Source organism: Rhincodon typus, chromosome 3 (assembly GCF_021869965.1).
Source record: "Rhincodon typus isolate 14 chromosome 3, sRhiTyp1.1, whole genome shotgun sequence".
Taxonomy (NCBI): domain Eukaryota; kingdom Metazoa; phylum Chordata; class Chondrichthyes; order Orectolobiformes; family Rhincodontidae; genus Rhincodon; species Rhincodon typus.
Window position 1 is genome coordinate 103621296 of NC_063334.1, and position 22581 is coordinate 103643876.

General features: G+C 40.3%; 1 pseudogene; it reads left to right on the top strand.

Annotated features, from left to right (window-relative positions):
* The window catches only part of LOC109914115, a 49237-nt pseudogene extending 27052 nt beyond the window's left edge, over nucleotides 1-22185 (top strand).
* Nucleotides 22186-22581: the final 396 nt, after the last annotated feature.

Below are 22581 nucleotides of genomic sequence, written 5' to 3' on the forward strand. Positions count from 1 at the left end.
CACCAGTCATGTAAAGCCTATTAATTTCCCTATGTTGATAATGTTAAACAGTTCTCTTTTTTTTATTCACTTGTGGAACGTAGGCGTTGTTGCCTGTCCCTAGCTGCCTTCGTGAACCACTGCAGTTATGCACTGTAGATAGACCCTATTAGGGAGAGAATTCTGTTATGCCAGCACAAATAATCTCAGAGGGCTCATTCTTGTATTTGCTACTGTGTTGTATACGTGAAGAAACTCTTGCTGTTTGTTTTTATATTTCTTGCCAATTTACTTTCATAATCAATTTTCTCCCTTTATTAGATTTTTGGTCATCTGCTGCTGGTTGCTAAAGAAAATTCCAAGTTCTCTGGCTGACCACTAGCTTTCACTGCTTTTTATTCCTTCGTTTTTGATTGAATATTCTCCTTGACCACCTTTGCTTACCATGCTGATTCTCGCTGTGTCCTTCTTTTTGACCGGAGTAAATTTTTGATCAGTGTTCTGGAAAGTCTGCTTAAATTTCTGTCACTGCTCGTCTACGGACTTTCCCCTTAATCTATTTTCCCAGCTGAATTTAGAGAACCCTTTCTTCATACCTCTGTAATTTCCCTTATTCAAGTTGAGAACACTGGTCTAAGACCAAGGTGCACTCTCTCAAACTGAATTTGAAACTACTGTGTTGTGATCTCTAATCCCAAGAGGATCCTTAACTACAAAATGGCTTATTTCATGATGACATCACCTACAGTTTCCCTTACTTGGTGACCCAGGCTTAATTATCAGGACTGTAGGAAACTGTAAAAAATGCACCTGCTCCATATGACAGCTAATGTCAAACTCCCTCACAAAAGACAGTGTGTGACATCATCAGATTGGGTCGAGCTAATGTGACTTCAATATTAACTCTTTAAGAATCTTTACCTTATATGACAAAGAACAATCATAATATGATTTGTTTTTACCCATCTTTGGTCATTTGAACTGCTGTGTTCTGAGCTGCTGGCAGAATACCGTAGATATTTCCATAGACTAAAGTTATTTATTTGGAATGTTGTGCTTTAAAGAAATCAACCTTGTTTAGCTAGGCAACCTTTTACCAAAGTACATCAAGCCTCACATTCTTACTACAAATTTCATTTACCATTGGGAGATGCATTTCCATTGAATACATGACTTAATGTGTCATTCCACCTGGTACTATGGTTCAAAGCTATGTATTGCACAAGATCCCAAAGTTACATGCGGCAAGTGATGCTTTGGATAATCTTATCAGGGCAACAATGCATTACTAAAATTGGCCTCAGTCCCGCTGGAGTAATAGTGGGCCTCAGTTCCTCTGGCTGGGGAGATGATGGCCTAGTGGTATTATCGATGGACTGTTAACCCAGACACCCAGGTAATTAACTTGGGACCCAGGTTTGTTTCCTGCCACAGCAGATGGTAGGATTTGAATTCGATAAAAAAATCTGGAATTAAGAGTCTAATGATGACCATGAATCTATCATCAATTTTCAGGAAAAAACATCTGGTTCACTAATGTCCTTTAGGAGAGGAAACTGCCATCCTTACTGGTCTGGCCTACATGTGACTCTAGACCCACAATATTGTTTAGCTTAACTGCCCTCTGCAGAATTGGGAAGGGCAATAAATGCTGACCTAGCCAGTGACATGCTCATCCTGTGAACGAATTTAAAAAAAACAGTGGCATAATTGTAATGTCATTAGACTAGTAATCCAGAATCTCAGGCAAAATTCAAGGGACATGGATTCAAATTTTGCAATGGTAAATGGTCAGATTTGAATTCAAGAAAATCTGGAATTGAAATTTTCATTTACCTCCTGGGAGTGAGAGGAGTCAGACTTGCGTGAAAGCACATTCTAGGAATGGCTGAGCTTGAAAAGATCTAAGAGTGACATGATGAGAGAGTCGTGAATTGGTTTTTTTTTGCATAGCAGATATTGGGCATCGTGTTTCATGTCCAATAAGTTTGAAAACATAAATTTCTTGACTAGCAAGACGAGAGGGAACTGATTTGTGATACAAATTGATACTTTCTACTTACCTCCATTTTATAGTTAATAGTATTTTGAATGAGAACAAGATTAGATTCATTTGTAAGCTCACTGTTTGGACAAAGTCAGAAATCACACGACACCAGGTCATAGTCCAACAGGTTTATTTGAAAACACAAGCTTTTGGAGCCTCAGTCTTTCTTCAGGTGTTGTCCCAGTTCATAATAGCACAAGCCAAATAGAGACATGCAAAGGAATTCCCGGAGGCCTGGCATTCCAACTGGAACTCCATTAACGAACACATTGAACTGGACCCGATATACAAACCACTGAAAAACAGAACCAGAAGTGATGCCAACCACCCCGGCAATCTGAAGCATATAAATAACAAGTGGAACAGAACACCAACGCTTCACCAGAGGTGCACTGATGATGTTACCTAGCAGGGTGACAAAATACCTGCAACCAAACACACCGGCTCGGCAAGCAAGTCTCCAACCTAATCAACAACCCGACGTACAAATCTTCTCAAAAACTCCAATGAGTAGAGTCCTAACCTGTTTAACCTTTGCTCATAAGACGATCCATCCATACCGGGGGATCACAAAGTGAACCTTGTCTAAACTTCCTTGAAACCCTATGAAAATAAGGGCCAAAGTTCCATTAGTTTTCCTGATTATCTGCTGCACCTGTGTGCCAGCTTTTTGTGTTTCACGCATAAGTACCCCAAGTCACTTTTGAATGCAGCTTTCTGTAGTTTTTTTTCCATTTCAATAAAATTGTTCTTTTGTTCTCCCTTCCAAAATGAGCAACTTCACATTTCCCACATTATCTTGCATTTGCCAACTTTTTGCCCACTTACTTACCCTGTCAATATCTCTCTGTAAACTGTTTGCAGACTGTTCATTCACACATTGTTTGTAAACTGTCTCACACCCTGCGTTTCCACCTATTTTGTGTTGACTGCAAATTTGTCTACGGTGCAATTGCTTCCCCTTCCAAGTCGTTCATAGATATTGTAAACAGCTGCAGTCCCAACACTGACCTCTGTGGAATCCAGTGGTCACAGGTCACCCACCCCAAAAAGAACTCCTTATTCCCACTGGTTCTCCCTGCCTGTTAGCTAATTCTGTAACCAAGCCAATATACTATGTCCAACACCTTGGACTCTTATCTTGTGATTTAACCTTTTGTGAGGCACCTTGTGGAACACTTTCTGGAAGTCCAAAAACAACACATCTACTGGTTCACCTCTATCCACTCTACTTGTGACTTCCTCAAAAAACTCTAATAAATTAGAGTCATAGAGTCCTACAGTATGGAGACAGGCCCTTCAGGCCAAAATGTCCATCCATGCTAACCCCATTGCCCTGCACTTGGCCCATATCTTTCTAAAATTTTCCTACCCATGTATTTGTCCAAATGCCTTTTAAATGTTGTTATGTACCTGCCTCAACCACTTCCTCTGGCAGTTCATTCCATTTGTATACCACCCTCCGTGTAAAAGAGTTGCCCCTCAGGTTACCATTTATTCTTTCCGCTCTTACCTTAAACTGATGCCCTCTAGACTTCAAATCCCCTACCTTGGGAAAAAGACTGAGAGCTTTCACCCAATCTATGCCTCTCATGATCTTATACATTTCTATAACATCTCCCCTCAGTCTCCTATGCTGTAAAGAAAAAAAGTCCTAGCTTGTCCCACCTCTCCCTATAACTCAGTCCCTTGAGTCCTGGTAACACGCTTGTAAATTGCTTCTGCACTCTTTTCACTTTATAACATCCTTCCTATAGCAAAGTGACCAAAACTGAACACAATACTCCAAGTGCAGCCTCACCAACATCCTGTACGACTGCAACATAACTTCCCAACTTCTATGCTCAGTGTCCTGACTGATGAAGGTCTGTGTGCCAAAAGCCTTCCTCACTGCCCTGTTTACTTGTGACTCCACTTTTAGAGAACCGTGCACCTGAACTCCAAGATCTCTCTGTTCCTCTACACACCCTAAGGCCCTACCATTCACCATGAAACTCCTATCTTGATTTGACTTTCCAAAATGCAACACCTCACACTTATCTATATTAAACTCCATTTGCCATTTCTTGGCCCACTTATCCAGCTGATGAAAATCCTGCTGCAATTTCTGATAACCTTTCTCACAGTCCATGATACTGTCATCTGCAAACTTACTAGTTATGCCTTGTACATTCACATTCAAATCATTGATCTCGATAACAAACAGCAATGGGCCCAGCACTGACCCCTGAGGCACACCACTAGTTACAGGCCCCCAGTCCGACAAGCTTCCTTCCACTATTACCCTGTACTTCCTACCATCAAACCAATTGTGTATCCAATTTACCAGCTCTCCTTGAATTCCACGCGATCTAATCTTCCAAAGCAACCTATCATGTGGAACCTGATCAAAGGCCTCACTGAAATCCATGTAGACTACTTCTGCTGCCCTGCCCTCATCAACCTTCCTGGTAACTTCTTCAAAGAACTCTAACAAATTTGTGAGGCATGAGCTCCCATGCACAAAGCCATGCTGACTATTCCCAATCAAACCCTGTTTTTCCAAAGGCATGTATATCTTATCCCTCAGAATCTTCTCAAGTAACTTACCTACCACAGATGTTAGGCCTACTGGTCTATAGTTCCAAGGCTTTTCTTTGCAGCCTTTCTTGAATAAGGGCACAACATTCGCTACCCTCCAGTCTTCTGTGTCCTCACCCATGGCTAACAATGATGCAAATATATTAGTGAGGGCCCCCCCAATTTCTTCTCTCGCCTCTTGCAGGGTTCTTGGATATATCCAGTCAGGAGATTTATCCACCTTCATACATTCTAATACATCCAACACCTCCTCTACTGTGATATGGACTGTCCCCGAGATATCGCCACCAACTTCCCCAAGTTTCCAAGTCTTCATGTCTTTCTCCATGGTAAATTAATCAGATACAATTTCCCTTTTGTGAAGACATGCTGACTGGTTTGGTTGGATTATGATTTTCCAAATGTTCTGCTATTACTTCCTTAATAATTGATTTCCAATACTTTTCCAAAGTAGATGTTAGGCTAATCATCCTATAGTTACCTGCTTTTTGCTCGCTCCCTTTTTGAATAGGGGTGTTACATTAACAGTTTTCCAGTCCTCTGGTACTTCTCCCTAATCAAAGGACTTTTGGAAAATTGCAGCCAATGCATCCACTATCTCTGTAGGATCTCTTTTAGGATCCTAGGATGCAAGCCATCAGGCCAGGGGATTTAGCTGCCTTTAGCCACATTAGTTGTCTAATACTACTTCAGTGATAGTGATGGTATTTCATTCCTCTTCCTGTATTCCTTAGTGTTAATGGGATGTTCAAACTATCTTCCACTGTAAAACTGATGCAAAATATTTGTTCAACTCCCCTTGTTCTCCATAACTTCATTTTCTAAGGGGCCTCTGTTCATTTTGACCTCTCTTTTCCTTCTTATATATTTAAATAATCACTTATTGTTAGTTTTTATTTTCCTCATTAGTTTGCCTTGAAATTTACTTTCTGTATCTTTTTAGTCCTCCTTTGCTGGATTCCAAATTTATCCCAGTCTTTGGGGCTATCATGATTTGCCTCTTTATGTGCTTTTTCTTTCAACTTAATACTCTCCTTATCTCCTTAGCTTTCTTAGAGTCTTTCCCCCCTACTGGTTTTTATATTTTGTTGACAGTCCTGAATTGCCTCCTTAAATGTACACCACTGCTTGCTTATTGTCATTCATACTAATCAAATTTCCTTCATTTAATTTAAATACAGTTGTTTCCAATCCAAGTTTCGCACTCTCAAACTAATTATAATTTCTATCATGTTATGTTCACTACTTCCTTGGAGAAGTACTCTGAGGTCATTTTTAAACCTGCCTCATTACCCAGGACCAGATTTAAGATTGCCTGCTCCATGACATTTTGCTATAGGAAACTATCCTTAATGCCCTCTATGAATTTGTTATTGTAGCTATTCTTTGCAATTTGATTAACCCAATCATCATGAAGATTTCTGCATGCTGCTTCTATTTGTTGAATTATGGTCCTACAGTATGGCTGCTGTTTGCAGGTCTGTACATTATTCTTACCAATGTCTTCTTTCCCTTGCTGTTTTCTAACCTCTGCCCAAATGGATTGTATAGCATCCAAGCCTAGTTGTCTCTCACAACTGTCCTGCTTTTATCTCTTAGTAACAGTGTTGTTTCACCACCTATTCCATCACCCCTGTATTTCCAAAAGGTCAAATATCCCTGAATGTTAAGTTCCTAGTTTTATATCAATGCTTCCGTAATGGCTATGAGATCATATTCATTTACCTTATCTCCCTTATTCCGAACGCTTCGTGCATTAAGATACAAAGCCCTTAAGTTTGCTCTATTATCAAATTTCCCTACACTTTTATGTTTTCTTGATGCAATGTGACATTCACACATTCTATTCCTTCCTTTTATTTTCCAGTAACAATCAGCCCCAACACTAATTTGCAAGCCTTCTTTCTCCCTTACCTTTGATTTTCTAATTTTCCATGCAAAACAATATTAACTGTATCCAACACAGTTGAAGGTTATCCAACAAAGGAGATAAAAACAGAAATTGCTGGAAAAGCTGTGCAGGTCTGGCAGCATCTGTAAAGAAAAATCAGATGTCATCTGAAAGCATGATAAAAGATCGAGCAAGGATTCCTGCTTTTGATCAACATCCAGTAACTCTGCTTGGAAGTGTAAGTGAACAAATTTGATGACTGTATAAGTTTTGGCATTGTGCCTCCATCTCACTCCTTCCCATTGAACAGCCTTTCCATCCAGATTTTCTGCTTCCTGCATGAAGAATGGCTTTTCAGAGCCAGTGACAGAAGGAAATTGATGGCATACATTTATAAGTCAACAGGAGATTCAAGCCACCAGAATGGGAACAGAGAATAAAGTCGGCACTTTATCCATGAGAAATTTGGCTGGTCACTGATCAGATGAAAGTGAAAATAGACATAATGTGGGCCAAAACAATTTGATGGACTACAGAGCAGGTTTCTCATAGATAATTTAAGCTGGCACCTGTACAAGTGCCAGTTACATTTTTAATATGAAAGAAGAACCACATGGATAAATGTGAAATTCTTGGTGCTGGATATCTCCACTATCTTAGCTTCCTTCTGCATCCTTCAAGGAATCATCTACTTGCAAATAGGCTGTTGAAACTTAAGATGTTTGCATACATTGGTAATAGAAAGCCTGGTAGGTTTTTTTTATAATTCATTCATGAGATGTGGGCATCACTGGTTGGGCCCGTATTCATTGCCCATCCCCTAATTCCCCTGTTAACTGCCAGTGCCATTTCAGGAGGCAGTTAAGAGTCAATGACATCACTGTAGGTCTCAAATCACATATAGCCAGACCAAGTAAGGAAAGCACATTTCCTTTTCTAAAGCAGATTAATTAACCTGATGGTATTTTGTTTTAAATGACTGCCAATAATGGTTAGTTACGTAGCTGGCATTTTAATTCCAATTTTTTAAATTGAATTCAAATTTCACCATCTGTTGTGGTAGGATTCACACCTATGTTCATAGAGCATTAGATTGTGGTTCTGGATTAATAATCCACTGCCTGCTGTATCTGTTTTGGGACATTATCGCCAATATCTCAATTAAGTGCAAAATGCAAAAAAAGCTCTGTTCTAAACTGCAACTGCCAACATTGAGGTAAATTGAAGAATCCAATCACCTATGAATTCTAACATTTCTGAAACTTTTATAGGAGATGAAATTTTGATAAAAATTTACATCAATTGAAATTACAATATACATTGCCCAAGGGTATGAATGAATTGCATATTCATGGCACTGTGCTCTGAGTACAATGTTTTAAAACTTTGTTTTGATTCTTGCTGTGAAAATAGAGATTGTCACACCGTATGCATGAATATGGAGAGAACATTTATTTAATGTGACTAGTTTTTTTGTTTTCTACTCTATTATAGTTCCTGGGTTTAATCCAGAATTAATCTTACAATTTTTAATGGGTTTTAACGAATAATCACATGAGCATTTGTATCTCAGTAAACTGAGACTTTAATTACTGCCAGTTTCTTTTTAATGCTGATTGAACTGAATTCTAATCCCTTGTGTAGCCTTATAGCTGGACATCTTTTAAATGTTCAATATGAGTTATTACCGTTGGATAAAGAATCCATTAGAATTGTTTAGTACGAATAGTTACTGGAAAAAATCTTATACTTTAAAAATGAATTCATATTCAGGCTTTCAGAACTTAACAGAAAAGTTTTGTAGTCTTTAAAATATAAGTTATTCTTTTAAAAAAACTTTCACTCAATGGATCAGTACTTGGAGCTACGATGTTGCGGCCATTACGGAGACTTGGATAACACAGGGGCAGGAATGGCTGTTGGATGTTCCGGGACTTAGATGTTTCAAAAGAAATAGGGAGGGAGGTAAAAGAGGTGGGGAAGTGGCATTGCTAATCAGGGATAGTATCACAGCTGCAGAGAGGGAGGCCGTGGAGGAGGGTTTCTCCACTGAGTCAGTATGTGTGGAAGTCAGAAATGGGAAAGGAGCAGCCACTTTATTTGAAGTTTTCTATAGACCCCCCAATAGCAACAGAGACACTGAGGAACAGATTGGGAAGCAGATTTTGGTAAGGTGCAGAAGTAATAGGTGACTTCAACTTCCCTAGTATCGACTGGAATCTCCTAAGTGCAAATAGTTTGGATGGACAGATTTTGTCAGGTGTGTCCAGGAAGGATTTCTGACTCAATATGTAGATAGGCTGACTTCAGGGGAGGCCATATTGGATTTAGTGCTAGGCAACGAACCAGACCAGGTGTCAGATCTCTCGGTAGGAGAGCATTTCGGTGATAGTGATCACAACTCCCTGACCTTTACTCTAGTCATGGAGAGGGACAGGAGCAGATGGTATGGGAAAGTTTTTAATTGGGGGAGGGGGAATTATCATGCTATTAGGCAAGAACTGTGGAGCATAAATTAGGAACAGATGTTCTCAGGGAAATGCACGACAGAAATGCGGAAGTTGTTTAGGGAGCAGTTGCTACAGGTACTGGATAGGTTTGTCCCACTGATGCAAGGAAGGGATGGTAAGGTGAAGGAACCTTGGATGATAAGATATGTGGAAGATCTAGTCAAGAGGAAGAAGGAAGCTTACGTAAGGTTGAGGAAGCAAGGATCGGACAGGGCTCGAGAGGGTTACAAGGTAGCCAGGAAGGAACTGAAGAATGGAATTAGGAGAGCTAGAAGGGAGTATGAAAAAGCCTTGGTGGGTAGGATTAAGGAAAACCCCAAGGCGTTCTATACTTACGTGAGGAACAAGAGACGGCCAGAGTGAGGGTAGGGCCAATCAGGAATAGCGGAGGGAACTTGTGCACAGAGTCGAAGGAGGTAATGGAGGTCCTTAATGAACACTTTGCTTCAGTATTCACCACTGAGAGGGACCTTGACGTTTGTGAGGACAGTGTGAAACAGTCTGATATGCTCACGAGGGAAGAGATTGCTGCCCCTTTGGCAATGATTTTTGTGTCCTCACTGTCCACTGGAGTAGTACCAGATGACTGGAGGGTGGCAAATATTATTCCATTGTTCAAGAAAGGGAATCGGGATAATCCTGGGAATTACATTCCAGTCAGTCTTACTTCTGTGGTGGGCAAATTATTGGAGAGAATTCTGAGAGATAGTATTTATGATTATTTGGAAAAGCATAGTTTGATTAGAAATAGTCAGCATGGCTTTGTGAGGGGCAGGTCATGCCTCACAAGGCTTATTGAATTCTTTGAGGATATGACAAAACACATTGATGAAGGTAGAGCAGTGGATGTAGTGTATATGGATTTTACCAAGGCAGTTGATAAGGTTCCCCATAGTAGGCTCATTCAGAAAGTAAGGAGGCATGGGATTCAGACAAATTTGGCTGTCTCGATACAGAATTGGCTGTCCAATAGAAAACAGAGGGTGGTAGTAGATGGAAAGTGTTCAGCTTGGAGCTCAGTGACTAGTGGTGTTCCACAGAGATCTGTTCTGGGATCTCTGCTCTTTGTGATCTTTATAAATGACTCGGATGAGGAAGTGGAAGGGTGGGTTAGTAAGTTTGCTGATGACACAAAGGTTGGTGAAGTAGTTGATAGTGTGGAGGGTTGTTGTAGGTTGCAACGGGACATTGACAGGATGCAGAGCTGGGCAAAGAAGTTGCAGATGGAATTCAACCCGGAAAAGTGTGAAGTGATTCATTTTGGAAGGTCGAATTTGAATGCAGAATACACGGTTAATGGCAGGATTCTTGGCAGTGTGGAGGAACAGAGAGATCTTGGGGTCCATGTCCATAGCTCCCTCAAAGTTGCTACCCAAGTTGATAGGGTTGTTAAGAAGGCGTATGGTGTGTTGGCTTTCATTGGCAGGGGAATTGAGTTTAAGAGCCGTGAGGTTATGCTGCAGCTGTATAAAATCCTGGTTAGACCACACTTGGAATATTGTGTTCAGGTCTGGTCGCCTCATTATAGGAAGGATGTGGAAGCTTTAGAGAGAGTGTGCAGAGGAGATTTACCAGGATGCTGCCTGGAATGGAGGGCAGGCCTTTTGAGGAAAGGTTGAGAGAGCTAGGGCTTTTCTCATTGGAGTGAAGAAGGATGAGAGGTGACTTGATAGAGGTATACAGGGTGATGAGACGCATAGATAGAGTGGATAGCCAGAGACTTTTTCCCAGGGTGGAAATTACTATTACGAGGGGCCATAATTTTAAGGTGATTGGAGGAAAGTATAGGGGAGATGTCAGAGGTAGGTTCTTTATGTAGAGAGTGGTGGATGCGTGGAATGTACTGCCGGCGGTGGTAGTGGAGTCATATATATTACGGACATTCAAGTGACTCTTGGATAGGCACATGGATGATAGTAAAATGTAGGGTATGCAGGGTAGTTTGATCTTAGAGTAGGATAATAGGTCAGCACCACATCAAGGCCCAAAGGGCCTGTACTGTGCTGTACTGTTCTATGTTCTTTTATATGATAGGCTTTTTTAAAAGCATTTTCTTAATAAGAACCAATATGCTATTTCTAATTGATGTATGGAATTTTTGCCAAAGAATAATAAAAGAAATTACAGATAAATAGTCATTCCATACTACAGAATTTGAGTATTGCTGAAAAAAGTGTGTGGTTTAAATTTTTATTCTTGCAAATTACCGTGAGAAGTGTGAAATGCAAAACTTAGACAATATGTGTCTTTTGTTCAACAATAATGGCTTTTGTTCAACAATAAGGGCTGCCTGGTGGCTCAGTGGTTAGCACTGCTGTCTCACAGCACCTGGGATCGGGATTGATTCTGCCCTCAGTGACTGCCTGTGTGGAGTTTGTATATTGTCCCCTTGTCTGTGTGGGTTTCCTCCGGATGCTCCAGTTTCCTCCCATAATCTAAAGATTTTAAGGTTAGGCAGATTGGCCATGCTAAATTGCCCTTGGTAACTGTGGATGTGCAGGCTAGGTGGATTAGCCATGGGAAATGTAGCATTATAGGGATAGGGTAGAGGAATTGGTCTGGGTAGGATGCTTCCACACTGTAGGGATTCTATGATAAAGATACTGAAATGTTCGTACAAGAGCAGACAACTGAATAAGTATTTGAAGTAGAGGAAGACAGAAGACTTTTGGGAAATATATTGCAACTGTATTTCTTTTGGTTTGCCCAAGCAAACAACAAACACATATTCTTCTTCTATGCGATTAACTTACCTGGTTAAAACATTGAAAGGGTTGCTGCTTTGTCACTAATTACAGATGTTAGTAAAACTCTCATCAATATTAATTTGATCATGGCTCTGATAAAGAGTCTTATAATAAATTGACCTAGTGGAGATAGGATGTGCGTCGAGTCTGATGTAAGTGACATAAATCTATATTCTGTTGGCATATCTAATCCCTTTCGAAGAAATTGGCAGGAGCGCACAAGTGGATAAATAATACATGCAATCCAATAGAAAATTTTAAAATTATGAAGGACCTTTGTTAATCTGCATATTTGCCAGGGTGAAACTCAGTGCTGAGATGTCAGATTTAAAACTGAGAAGAAAGTGGATAGGAGGAATTTGTTTATGTAAAACCTTGTTGAAGCATGGAATGCTTTGTCACAACATGTAGTGAAGGCAGAAACCATAGCATCCTGTACAGGAAACATTTATTAATGGAAAAAGAACCAGGCAGTGAGACTAACTTGGGAGTGCACAAGAAAAATGTTTACACTGACACAGTGGATCATTTGACTGCTGCTGTTTTTTTACTGTTTTGTTTTGCTTTGATTAGAAGCTAAAAGGAACTAGAACCCATGGGGTCAATGATAAATCAGTTTTTTGGGGCTTTTATTTAACCATTATTCAGGATTGGAATAAAGGCACATATGTCATTTGAAAATCAATGGTGGGGAAGACATGAGCCTGCAAATTTTCCTTGTTTAAATGCTTGCTAGGCTATTTTCATTTACTGATAATAATTGTCAATTTTTTTCATATCTTAGACCTCAGCCCCGTAGTAAAGGTAAATTTCCTTAAAAAGGGCAAGAAAAATGATTCACCCTCACCCCTTTTTGACTCGGTCCCCTTGCATTTTTGCATTTCTATTATTCAAGTTAAAGCTATTTGTTACACTTGTTTCTCTGTTTACTTCTCTCTTTCTTCATTGTTCACTTCCCTTTTCTCTCATTCCTTACCTCTTTATTTCCTTTTTTGCATCTATCATTTTCCTTTTTCTTGTGCACTGCTGCTGCAAGGGAACCATAAAGGCAGCCAAGCAAATGTTCCAATTATCTGTGAATATAGAGTTATAATTAGTGTCCTCCCTGAATGATTTAAAAATATTCTGATTGGGAAAATGTCATAGGACAGCTCACCTTCCATAATATTAAACTTGCAGTGTTGATAATTGAGGAATACAGACTTTAAACTCTATTTCTTTCACATTCCCAATCATTTACCACATGATTTTGGAAGAAGTCAATGTTACCCTTCTTCTTCCCAAATAGGTCTTCCAAATCTGTGGAAGATTGTATTCAGTAAATGTGACCAATCAATCTATTCAAAATTATCTGCTAATACAGGAAAGGAGTATGCTAAATGCTGTGAAGAAATTCTTGTAATATGTACATCACCAGGTATAAAACCTTAAGGACAAAATGTATCTTGAAATAGCAAAGCCATCAGGCCCATGCATCATCATCCCATCCTTGATTCATTCCTTCCACATATATTAATCTTTTCTTTGACCATCCCCAACTGGGAAAATCAAGAAAATTAGATAACTGTGGCCAATTCAGGAGACATGGGTCCAGATTATTTTCCTTCTGCATTAGGTAAGGGAAGTTGGAGAATCTCTTGGTTCACTACCTTCGCCTCAGGAGAAACTCACCCAAATGGTGGGTCCTTCCTGTGGGGAGAGGGTGGAACACATTTGCATGTCTGGGTTAGAGTCCAAATTGCCATTCCTGGACATGGACCGGAAGCAGTTCTGTGAGCTGCCAACCCAGTCTTTCTTTGGGAGTTCATACTAGTTGTTTTGCTAACTATTTGGACTTCTAGCTTTTCCCCTCAATCCTAATAACTGTTATGTTGACTCACCCAGTACACACCATTGTGAGACCTTAGAAACCATGTTGAGATGAAATGAAATAATAGTCAACATGTTTATTACAGCTTTTCCTACAGTTTAAATTAAAATGAAAGCCCTTTCAAAGCATTTAATTGCAACAAGTAATTGATTCCGAAGAAAAACAGACCAATCTTTGTAAAGCCCCCCCCACCCCCTAAATAATCTTTTTAGCTGTCAATTGAACTGTGAGCATGGGATCCCGTAATAAAACATTGTTGAAACAGCCAGGCATTAGTAGCGACACAATGAGAGCCTTTGAATAATTCCAACAATCAGCAATTGTAACTGCTCAAACATTTTCTTTTAGCTCTCACAGGCAGACCTGTTTTAAAAAATATTTCTCAAAGAGTTGAAGATTTAACTCCACAGCTTGTCAATTTTACAGAACTTACAGCCCTTCAAATGCATTCACGACCACTCGAAAAATATTTGGATGCCCCCACATTGTGAGCTAAGGCCTTTGCTAAAACTGAAATGGAGTCTGTTTGAAATCGGCACTGAGTTCAAATGGCCTGCCTGAACCTGGATTTTCCTCAGATGTAAGTTACGCCCTGCCTGCATTTTCTAAATCAGCAAAAATAGTACGTGATTTAATTTTTCATTCCATATGTTGTGATGACTTTTTTTTTCCAGTTGGTCATCTATTGCCTAGTTAAAGGACTGTAAGGAATCAGTATTCATTTTTTTCTTTTGGCAGGTGGATTCTGCAGTTAAATATGTGTGTGATTAGTGTTCATCACACAATGAATATTCCAAAGAGTTCTATGTGCATTCATGATGGTTACTAAAACTCATCCTGGAAGTACATTTCCTACTGTAAAGCATTGCTGCATCTGTACAACAACTGGCCAGATTGGCAAGCAGTCGAGCTTAAAAGCAAGTCAGGAATGGATTAGGAACAAAATCAGAAATTTCGGGAAAAACGCAGCAGGTCTGGCAGCATCTGTGGAGAGAACTGTTCGGGAAAAGTGTCACTGGACCCAAAACATTAACTCCACAGCTTTCTCTCCACAGATGCTGCCAGACTTGCTGTGTTTTTCCAGCAATTTATGATTTTGTTTTTGATTTCCAGTATCTGCAGTTCTTTTTTTTTGTCCAGGAATGAATTAGAGTTTGATCCAACACTGAGGTCTGAATTTATGGGCCACCTACATATAAAGAAGGAGCAGGTATAGACCATCCAGCCACACAAGCTTGCTCCACCATTCAATAAGATTATGACTAATCTGATAGTAACCTCAAATCTGCGTTCCTGCTTGTCCCTGGTAAGCTTTCACCCTCTTGCTTAAAATATTCAAAATCTCTACTTCAATTACCTTTTCAGGAAGAGAGTTTGAAAGTCTCACAACCCTCTAAGATAAAATTTCACCTAAATTCTCTTTTTCTATATCTCCCACTGGAAGAAATATCTTTTCCACATCAGCCCTGCTAGAAAAACAAGCAGAATTACAGATGAATTAGGGTGAAATGCCTTTGGTCGACCCACCCTGCCTTGATTTGACAGGTGATGGGAAGGCTTTAGATCAGGCCACCCCTGGCCAAACTGAGGCCTTTGACTCGATAATTAGAGCATCATTCTGCCTCATTTGTTTTAACATGAGGCAGAAGAGGCCTGCACCCAATATCTAGCCCAAAAAGTTTAACCATGCATGTGCTGATAAGCGAAAGTGAGTGCTGAATTCCAGGGTCCTTTATGTCAATTAGAGAGAACCTTGTCTCTCTGTATCTAGTTCTCAGCACATCTTGTCCAACATGTCTCTATTCCCTTGCCAGGCCCCGCTAACCCAGCAGGTTCTTTGATTTGGAGGTGTCCATGGTTCCACTTCCTCCCAGTCCTCCTGCAGTACCAGCACTGGCCACTAATTATGATGTAGCAATGCCCTGCTGGCCTCTGACTGGCTCTGTTACGCAGGACATCCTCCTGGAGGTGGAAGGAAGACACATCTCCTGCTAAATAAAAAGCTAAAAATTTAAAGTAGGGCCTACCAGACAAGCTGAGGCTTCCTTCTCCTGCTTTCTAAATATTTTCCTAACTAACCTGGTGAGAGATGTTATGACACACCTCTGAAGCATGTGGGATTTGAACAAGGGCCTCCTAGCCTCACATGTAGGGATACTCCAATTACACCACAAGGGCCCTACCCTGACCTTTATCCTGGGGTACAGAGACTCCACTTTCAGTATGTACTCCAGCCCTGAAGCTTGAGAAAAAGTGGGAATCACATTGACTATTAGGAAGAGGATTGATCAATCCAAGAGGGTAAAAATTGAAGCTTAGCGAACTGGGGCGAAGCACTCCTGCTTTCCATTGCCTTTAAGTGGCCATTTACTGAATGAATCAGACTCTTCTCCCTTCAGCAACCAAGAACCTCAATGCCTGGAAAAACCAGCCTGTTAGTGTTTGTCATAAAACATTACCAAAACTGGAGATGAGTAATCTCTTACAATTATTTGCATGATGAACCTGTCTTCAACACAGTGCCAGTGATCATGTGACCAGTGATAAAACCTCCTTTGTTCAAGCAAAATGTTTCCTCCCATTTTGTGTTAAGTTGTTGAGCAGGTTTGTTTCTCTCAGCCTAATAATTCAAATATTAAGCTCTTGTCAGATTTCCAGTGATACTGTAAGTGTTGGGTGCTGGGGTTTGCTGGTCCAGTGGTGAGTCTGTGATTCGATGACCTCACTGAATTCCTTGAGCACCTGCAGCAGTGTGTGTTCAGCTGCTTCTAGGAATACTGAAGGCAACAACAGAATTCTTCTCTGTTCAGCAGGCTGCTAGTTGTGGTCAACCATTCTCTGATTTACTCGTGCTTGCTGACTGCTTAAGAGTTACAGCAACCCATTTCCTTGGCATTGCTGAATGCCAGTTCACAGCAACATTTCTAGCATTCATTTTGGCTATGGTATTAATGAAGTGAAATACTCTGTTAATCTATGGGAGGGTGAACTGTGAGAAGGACCCAGAGATCCTTCAGCATGATCTCGACAGGTTGGGTGAGTGTGCAAATCAATAGCAGATGCAGTATAATTTGGATAAATGTGAGGTTGTTCACTTCAGAAGCAAAAACAAAAAGGCATATTACTACCAGAATGGCTGTAAATTGGGAGATGGGAGTGTGCAGCGGGACCTGGATGTCCTTGTGCACCAGTCGCTGAAGGTAAACATGCAGGTGCTGCAGGCGGTAAAGAAGGCAAATGGTGTGTTGGCCTTCATTGTGAGAGGTTTCGAGTACAGGAGCAGGGATGTGTTCTTGCAATTGTACAGTTTTGGTCTCCTTTTTGCGGAAGGATGCTCTTGTTCTCGAGGGAGCGCAGCGAAGATTTACCGGGCTGATTCCAGTGATGATGGGTCTGATGTATGAGGAGAGATTGACTAGGTTGGGATTGTTTTTGCTAGAGTTCAGAGAAATGAGGGAGGGATCTCATAGAGACTTATAAAATTCTAACAGGACTGGACAGGGTAGATGCAGGGAGGATGTTCCCGATGGTGAGTGTGTACAAAACCAGGGGTCACAGTATGAAGATTTGGGGGGAACGATTTAGGACGGAGATAAGGAGACATTTCTTCACCCAAAGAGTGGTGAGCCTGTGGAATTCATTGCCACAGGAAGTAGTTGATGCCAAATATTGAATGTATTCAAGAGGTGACTAGATATAGCACTTGGGGCGAATGGGATCAAAGTTTATGGAGAGAAAGCAGGATTAGGCTATTGAGTTGGACGATCAGCCATGATCGTGAAGAATGGTAGAGCAGGTTTGAGGGGCTGAATGGCTTCCTCCTGCTCCTCTCTTCTACATTTCTATGTTTCTAAAAGGCCATATAGTTGAAGGTTGGTCCTTCTGAAGGGGTGCATGAGGAATAGGAGCAAAATTAGGACACATCACCCACCAAACCCATGGCAGTCTTCATGGCCGATTTTTTTTCATCTTAATTTCACTTTCTTGTCAACCACCACATCCCTTGCTTCTCTTTGCGTCCAAAATTCTATCTCAATCTTGAATGTATTTGAGTAACCTCAGCCCCCTGGAGTAGCGAATGCAACCTTCTGTTTGAAGAAGTTTCTCCTCATCACAGCCATAAATGACTGAGCCCTTAGCCTGAGACACTGACGCCGAGATCTAAACTGTGCAGCCAGGATAGAAACCTTTCACAATCTACCTCATCAAGCTCTTTAAGATTTTTTCATATACATTTCAAGGAGAGAATTTTTTTAATATAACTCCATTGAGTACAAGCCAATTATACTCAATCTATCCTCATTGGGCAACCATTTAATCCTGGAAACTTTGTGATACTTTCTGTAAGGGAATTTTATACTTTTTGGGTAAAAAGATCAAAAACTGTATATTACAATTTATGACTTGACCAAAGCCCTATATAATTGTACACAACTTTACACTTACGTTGCCATCCCCTTGCCTTAAACACTAACATCGCACTTGTCTTTCTAATTGCTTGCTTTATCTGTATACTAGCTTTCTGTGCTTTGTATATGAGAAACCTTGAATTTGATCTTTCACCTTGGAAAAGAATAATTGTCTTTTTAAAATTTGTTTGTGAGATGAAAGCACTGCTGGTAAGGCATATATTGCCCATCCTAATTTCCCTCTTCCTCCCAAAGTGGATTTATTTGCACTTACCCACATTATGTTGCACATGCTACCTATTGTAGAAACCAAATTAACTGTCAAGCACATATTTTTGTCTTGTAGCTATAATGCCAACTTGCCTATGATGTCGCTATCTACCACATCATGTCTACAAGTATTCTTAAAGTGGATTTTTAATGCAAAATATATAATGCATTGAATCACAAGGAACATTTGCAATACTCTTTCAAAAATAGTATGAATAACCGTAAGCTATATTTACAAGCGCACTTTCTAGTCAAACATGAAGTATTTTATTTACTTGCTTTTTTTGGCAGAAATGAATATGCCTACTGCCTTTTGGCATATGGCAGATGACTATGATGGTCAGTACTATGGGTACCTGGACAGGTGAGTTTTTTTCAGTGGACGTGTTCTACAGCCTCTTCAAAGATAGTCACATAATGGATCCTCTGGCAAAAAATTTCTCTCCTTGTTTTACACTAGCATTCAGTTGAAATAGTGTTCAGGTAGCTTTGGATTGTAGCCGGTGTAACAAAACTGTATTTCATTTCTCAGTTACGCATTTTAATTCGTAATATTCCAAATGCAATGTTTTGTATATTCCAAGTTGTCAGTAGAGAATAAATATCTAAGAAATCACCCCTTTTAGTATCTTAACCCAATGCTATACATTCCAGCTGACCCTTCCACAATACAATTCCTCTGTGGCACCTTGAGAATTGGACTGACTGAAGGCAAGCAGGATGTACCAATTTTTAAAACGAAAAGCAAAACTTGTTAAAAAGACTTGCATTAATACACCTAAGCGCACAAAGTCTTGCAAACTTATTTTTAAGAAAGTATAAAATAAAAAGAAGCTAATCAATTGAGAAACAAGTGACGTACAAGCTGCTGCCAAGCTATAATAGAGTGGTTTTACTCCTTAAGTGGAGGCAATGGCATAGTGGTAATATTACTGGATGAGTAATCCAGAGACCTAGTCTGATGTTCCAGGGATATGGTTTTGAATCTCATCACGATGCCTTGTCAGATTTGAATATAATAAAACCTGGAATCAAAAAGCTAGTCTAATATTGTAAAAACCCATATGATTCAGAAATGTCCTTTAGGGAAGGAAATCTTCCATTTCTACCAGATCTGACTAACAGATCCAGACCATAACAATGTGGTTGATTATTAACAATCTTTTGAAATGGCTCAGACAGCCAATCAGTTCATGGCAACTAAGTAATAATGCTGGCCTTGCCAGCAATGTCACATATAGCCAATGCTGAATAGATAAACAAAAAAAAATCAATGTTTGGATATTTCTGTTTAATAGTTTATTGAATATTACATTGATGACTTTCCCTATTAGCTGTAAAATTATTTTTTCACATGGTGTAATATTACTGATCCGGCAAAGGGCCAGATCGTTGGAGAATGGACTCACCTTGGCAGGTATGCTATGGGCCCCCATGGAAATGACAATTCACACACTCCTTGGGAATATCCTGGGAATATAGGATTTACTTTGAGAAATTCCTCTGCTGCATAGGAACTTCCAAGAAAGTTTCTGACGCTGTTAGATTGGGAGACTGCCAACAGTTCTGACTTACCTAGATAGTTACCAGGAAATGTTAGGCAAGGAAAAGCCTGGCCTTACTCCTGGGTAACAATACAACTCACGCTCCAATGGCTTTTACAGATCCTCCCCATCAGTCGATCTCCCTTGACTCCCCACTGCACCAAACCCCTACCCCTCTGACCTAGCTCCATGAGATTCTGACCAAAGCTAACTAGCCTCCCTCGCCTGACCCAGTCCAACTATGCCCAACCCATTCCACACTTCATCCGTCTGTCACCCTTCCATGTTCCCCAGCTGCCAGCTCAGTCAACCATAAACATCTTTCATCAACATTTCACCCACCTGGTACTCTGACACCTCAGTCACCTGTCTTTGATGTACCTATCGCCTGTTAGCTACCTGTGTACCACTGTGCCTTGTTAACCACTTAACTCTCCCAACTGACCCACCCAAGCTCTTTAGTCATGTACTCACCCTACTACCTCATCCATCCTGCCCCTCCTAACTGCTTACCTCACCCTCCCTAGTCCCTTACACACTTACCTTTTCTCCGCTGCTTTTCAAAGAAGCACTGGGATACTTAATATTACTGTCCAGAAAATGGCAGCCAGTGACTTAAAAAGGTGCCTGGCTTGATTTCCTCTGACAATCCAATACCATAAATAAACAGCTTCATTTCATTTCAGGAAAAATTTCTAGATCAGAAGTTCAGCTCTGAATTATTTGGTGGAGATGCCACAGCTTGGAAGATTTGAGCCATAATCTCTGGCCTGTTTTGTCTAACACGGAGATCCACTGTTTATGCTTATCCACAACCAACATTGTTATCTGTGAGAACAGTTTGTGATCAACAGTATTTGTTTGAACTTGCTTCAGCTCATCAGTCGTACTTATTAAACTCACTTTGCACATCCTCTCAAATTCTTACAGAAAAATTTCTGTACTCCTACGCCCACGATGACACCCCTTTATACGCTTTTAAATACAGTTTTGCTGTGCAGTTTAGAAAGAAGTACTGCTACACTATGTTGATTGCACCAGAATACTATAAATTTTAGAATGTCAAGATAGTTATTTATATCTTAAAATAACTCCAATCAAATAGTTTCATAGCTGGTTGAGTAAGTCATAAAGTATTTGTCGTTTGGTGGGAAGAGAACCATCTCCTTGGCCAAGGATTTTACAACATTTACTTCCAATACCTTCCCTGGCCTGCTTCAAGTCGATAACACTTTGCCAACAAACATTCCAAGTAGGTGATGCTATGGTAAAGTAGTCCCTTTAAATCATGAGGTTCAGCAATTAAAGACTTTATTCAAATATATGCTGTGACAAGTTTCTCATAGTTACACAGGAGAACTTCTCAAAAATACAAAGGTTTCAGCACAGTTTATATTAGAGGAAACCCTTTTTTTCACAATCTTAGCCTTCTGTCTGCTGGTTTCTGTGGCAACTCAACTCTCAATTCTCCAATTCTCATTGATCTGCATAGTAATGGCTAATTGATACAAGCAGGTATCCCAGAGCTCCAGTATCCAAGAGATGGCAAGCTTTAAATGATTATTAGTTGTTGGTACACTTTGGAAGCAATATTTTTTGAAGTATATTAAGGTTTTTTTTCCATCATTAGGTTAGTTTACAGTACAGAAGCTCTATCCTTAAATCGGGGGGATCTTTGGATGGAAACTGAAAGAACTATGCATGCTGTAAATCAGGAACAAAAATAGAAGTTGCTGGAAAAGCTCAGCAGGTCCGGCAGCATCTGTGAAGAAAAATCAGAGTTAACATTTTGGGTCCAGTGACCCTTCCTCAGAACTGATGGTAGCTAGGAAAATGTAAGTTTATATGCAGAAGATAGGGTGGCCGCTAGTGGTAAGAAGTTGACGATAGGTGGGAATAGAGCCCAAAGAGAGAGAAGAGCAGTTGGATAGACAAAGGAGTTGGTAACGATCTAGCTAGGAAGGTGAATAGCTGTTAATTGCGATTGTTAATGACTAACAATAGGTAATGGCAGACTATGTGATAACAAGGCCTGGTGTGTCGGGTAGGGGGCTAGGACATGGGAGAGTTTAGGCCCTAAAATTATTAAACTCAATATTGAGTCCGGAGGGCTACGGGGTCCCCAAGCAAAAAAATGAAGTGTTGTTCTTCCAGCTTCTGCTGAGCTTCACTGGAACACTGCAGCAAGCCTGAGACAGAGATGTTGGCCAGGGAACAGTGCAGTGTGTTAAAGTGGCAGGGATCTTTGGATGGCATGGACATGCTCAAAAACTTCCTCAGATATGAACCAAATCCAAACGCTTTTCTTCTGAGTAAAGGATTGATGACCAAACAATGAAGGTGTTCTCATTAAAGCTAGTAAGATATAGGGCTGGATATTATGTGCCCCCACCACACTCCCCCACTGAGTATGTTTTCAGTCGAGGGTACGTTAAAATAGTTCAGGACTTAGCCATCCATCTTCCCACCATCCCTAAGCTTACCTCCTATAATATAGAGAGCAGGCAGATGGCTCACCATATATAATTAAATAATTAAGCATCAGTTGAGCTTGTTAAAAGCTCAGTTGACCCCTATATTACCTCACCTAAACAACAGAATTGTTGGCATGGGCAGTCCATTTTATTTGCAAGTTTTATAAAGCACAGGAAGAAGTGGGGTCCTGTCTTTGAAGGCTGCCCTTTGGTCATCAGGACACCTCTTCAAAAGATAGTAACCCGTTCCTTTTAAATGT